Source organism: Penaeus monodon, chromosome 2 (genome assembly GCF_015228065.2).
Source record: "Penaeus monodon isolate SGIC_2016 chromosome 2, NSTDA_Pmon_1, whole genome shotgun sequence".
NCBI lineage: Eukaryota > Metazoa > Arthropoda > Malacostraca > Decapoda > Penaeidae > Penaeus > Penaeus monodon.
In genome coordinates, this window is record NC_051387.1 from 35732853 (window position 1) to 35737852 (window position 5000).

The 5000-nt window shown below is 35.3% G+C and overlaps 1 pseudogene; it reads left to right on the forward strand.

Moving 5' to 3' along the window:
- The first annotated feature begins 4067 nt into the window (after positions 1-4067).
- The window catches only part of LOC119578730, a 7863-nt pseudogene continuing 6930 nt past the window's right edge, over positions 4068-5000 (forward strand).

Genomic DNA, 5000 nt, shown 5'->3' on the forward strand with positions numbered 1-5000 from the left:
ATATGCATCACCTCGGGAAGTCGTGATTGACGTTTTTGATTCATCCTGAGTAGATCTTATTTTATTATTCTTGCTGCTGCAACTTAAAAAATTAAAGTATGTTCTATTTCCCGCCTTTTAATGCCACCATTTACTATATAGCCTAGGAGCGGTTACATTCACTCCACTGAGTCACGTTCCCGGCGACCTCTTACACCTAATCCATTCTGCAGACATGATAACCCCAGTGACTCAGGAGCAAGAAAAGATCAAGGTCATCTTATGGAGGATATGAAACTAAATCCTTGAAGTTTCTTCTCTTTTGTAGAGATACATCATGAGAACTTATTTCATCTGAGTCGTCCCGAAGAGTCCCGTTCTTCATGTATTTTCGGTTACGAGATGCAGTTGATGTTAACAGTCGATGGTACGGATCGTCTGTGATTACCAATACGACTACTACTACTATTACTACTACTACTACTACTACTACTACTACTATTATTATTATTATTACTATTACTATTATTACTACTACTGTTACTACTACTACTACTGTTACTACTAACAGCAACAACAACTACTAAAACTATTATATTCCTGCTGCTCCTAATGCTACTGCTACTCCTACTGTTACTACTAACAACAAGAACTACTACTACTGTTACAGTTGTTGATATCAATGACAATAATTATAGTAAAAATACTACCGTTGTACTGTTGTCGATATTGCCGCTAATAACGGTAATCGTTATACTGCTAATGATACCGGCAATGGGCAGGACTGTATCTGTAACTACGATGATGACAAAAATGATAAAGAAAATCGTTCTGACCCTGAAGATGTTTACAGCAATAATAATGAAGACGAATAGTCATGACGATAGTGGAGCTCGCATTTGAAGGAAGCATGTTCATATTAACATCCTACATCATGCTGAAGAAACACGCACACACACACACACACACACACACAACACCCAAAACCAAATAATATAAATTAAAAATATAAAAAATATATACAATATAATACAACCACAATACACAATGCATACAAAACACCACAAAAAAATATATATACACAATATAAACAGACAAACACACACAGCACACAACACACACACAACACACACACACACAACACACACCACACACACAACACACACACACGCACGCACGCAGCACCACACACACACACACCCACACCCACACCACACACACACACTACACACACGCGCGCGCGCGAGCACACACAAAGACATATACATATACATACACATATATGTAGTACCACATACACACACACACACACACAAACATATAATAAATATATATAAATATAGATAAATGATCATATATATATATTATAATATTATATATAATATAATAGATATAATATAATTAAAAATATAATATATAATTAAAATATAATTTTATAATTATATATATAATATATATAAATACATATATATACATGCACACACACAAACACAAAACACACCACACACACACACACAACACACACACAAATATATATATATATATAAATTATATATATATATGATATATATATATAAAGTTTTTATAAATAAAATAAATAATCCGTTTCTCTCTCTCACTCCTTTTCTCTATATTGACTCTCTGTACTTACTACTATCTTAGCTCTGCACTGTTTTAAAAACGAAGATCAAATGAACAAAATAGATCATTCTGAATACCTTTCTTATTTTATAACTTAATAGCACATTCCAGTCTAGCATCATATCAGCATCTAAAATGTCCAATAACGTAGCACGCGACGATACAACGGATGCCTCCTACTCCCCCTCACTTGCGACTTCAGATAACAGGTCTTTCCCGGCCGCACACAAAGCAGACGCTTTTAATCATATATCGCAAGTATATCTAAAAGGCTAGGCGAGAAAACAAGACGAAATAAATATGAAAGTATGGGGGTCAACCTCAACTCAAGGGTCACCGTGCTGAGGCGAAAATGCCATCGTCGCTGCAGTCAGCAGAAAGGTCACTGGCAAGAAACCTGACGAAATCGTTTGTTTTTGAAAGTTTGGCGTGCGCTACGGAGCCGATAATATGGGTAAACGATAATGGCAGATGGTGATGGTTAGTAGGGGTAATGAATGATAGTAAGTCATAATGTAAAAAACATCGATAATGCAATGAAAGATTATATGATAACCGTGATACTATGTCAGTATGAACGATGGTCATAACACCTTGTAACTAAAAAATTTTGACAGCTCATACCATGATATGTACTAATCATATCACTTGATAATACGATTTCATAATAGCAACAAACGACCATTTCGATATATAAAATTCATAGTAAAAACAAACCACTTATTAAAAGGTAATACTAATCGCATGGACTTCACAAACTCCTATGATAACATCTTTGCACACAACACCCGGAAGCGCCTCATACCACACATACTGCAACACCAGCACATAGATCACGTACACATCACTGGGAAGAAAAGGTTTTCAATATAATATATATCTATATATATATATATATATATATATATATATATATTATATATATGGAGAGAGAGAGGAAAGGAGAGAGAGAGGAGAGAGAGAGAGAGAAGAGGAGAGAGGAGAGAAGATAGGAGAGTAGAGAAAGAGATAGAGAGTGAGAGAGAGATAGTAAGAGAGGTGGAGGGTGGAGAGAGTGAGGAGAAAAGAGAGAAGAGTGAGAGAGAGAGTGAGAGAGAGGGATTAGAAGTGAGAGGTGAGAGAGTGAGAGAGTGAGTGAGAGAGAGAGAGGATAAGTAAGAGAGTGAGTGAGATGAGCTACACGTTGTCGAGGATACTGGCGACAGATTGAGAGAGAGAGAGAGAGAGAAGAGAGAGAGAGAGAGAGAGATGTAGAGAGAGTAGATAGAGTAGAGAGAGGAGCGAGAAGTTAGAGAGAGAGAGAGAGAGAGAGAGATAGTTTAGGAGAGAGAGAGAGAGAAAGAATAGATATCTATATATATCGCGATAGATAGAGAGAGAGAGAGGAGAGATAGTGAGAGAGGTGATGAGTGAGAGATTGAGAGAAAGTGAGTGGAGAGGGAGAGGGTGATGAATAGGGAGATGGTGAGAAGTGAGAGGGTGAGAGAAAGAGAGTGCGCCAGGGTTGTGGGAAAAAAAAAAGAGAGAAATAGAGATAGAGAGATAGAGAGAGAGAGTGAGTGCGTGAGTGAGTGAGTGAGATAGAGAGACGAAAGCGAGATATAGGAGAGAGAGGAGAGAGAGAAGAGAGAGAGAGAGGAGAGAGAAATACTATATGTTTGATAAACGAACATCCTATGGGATTGACTTCCTGAAACAGATAGACAGAGAAATGGACTGAGCGACAATTTAACATGAAAACAGACAAAAAAAGAGTGAGAGAGAGAAAAAGAAGAAGGAAAGAAGGAGAGAATATGAGAATACCTGATATTAATATAAATATATATATATAATATATATATATATATATATATAATATAGCATAATATATAATATATGTGTTTGTGGTGTATATATTATATATATTATATACTATATAATAATATATGATATATATATATAATATGTGTGAATATATTATATATCTATATATATATATATATATATAGTATATATATACATATATTGGTGAGAGTGATAGAAGCTTAAGTAAATTCACTGGTCAAAAGAACTGGTTTACAGGATGTGGTGTATGCATGCTCAACCTCATGTAAAAGAATCAGATATCCTAACCCTTAATACGAATGGCAAACTCACCACGGCTAAAGGTGTTACTGAGGACATCTATATTTGGCACAGTAAATCAGGGGGCCTCGTCACGTACCATAGAATGGTGGAGGAGATCAGAAGCCTGGGAGCCTCGGCGATCACCACACTTCCAACCATTAGTGTTACTTTCCGTGTTTTGAGTTAAAACGTAAGAAATGAATCTACAATCACTAAATCCGATAAGATGTTTACATAGAATTTAATTCGTTACGTTTTTGTTAATTCTTATTAGTTTTCGTTTTGCTATATAAGAAAAAAATAGTTATGATTCAAGTATCTGAGATATTAAAACACAAATGATGAGCCCAGGTAACTTTACATGTGGATTTAAAAAGACTTATCACTTCGGTTGACAACCTGTAATTGTTCATATATCCCTTGTGATATCAGGTATGAGTGTGTAAAGATTTTCGTATTTTTTACTGGGGTTAATGCCATCTTCAGTAATAGGGGATACTCACATATGATATCATTCATTGAAGATTGCATATTATGCCATAACATCCATTGGATTGAAAGTGGAAACGAATACACAACAAAATGGAGAATTAGTTCATATTCATCTAATATAATTAATCAAGAAAAGTAAATAGAAATTTCGTCACAAGGATAAAAGTATAAGAAAGAACAAGAAACACGTTTTTGTAGATATTAGGATTTACCCTATATTGGAGTCTTCATGACACGTCAGAAGTGACTAGAAAGCAGAGGTTTTACAACTCTCAGAGCTCGAAGTCACAGTCTGCCGCCGGGAACAGTTTCGTTCGTTCGTCCGCTCGAGTTACAGAGTTGTTTTGTTTCTGGAAGGTAAAATGTATCGGCGATGATTTCCTAATTTTATTTGAAATGAAAATATTGCGTGTGTTTAGTAAGTTTTTGATTATCTGACGCATATTCTGTTTTGCCGAAACTCTTTGGTGATAATGAGAGTTAACCTTATACAGTTTTTTTTTTTTTCTCCTATATCATGCACTTAAATTCTGCCGATATTTTTTTTTTTTCAGTTTGAATATTACAATTACAAATTGAGGGGTGATATTAGTGCTGGGTTTGGCGATATCGTCTCCAAGATTGTACTGTCTTTTTGGAGCGGACGCTTCCATACGGTAAAAACATTTTTATCTTTATGATTTAGCCTTGCTTTCCTTTTAGAGTGTATGAAAATCTATTCCTTTGGTCTTGCTAGCTGTTTTATATTTGACGATTTTAATGTATGACAATATATGGCTTTA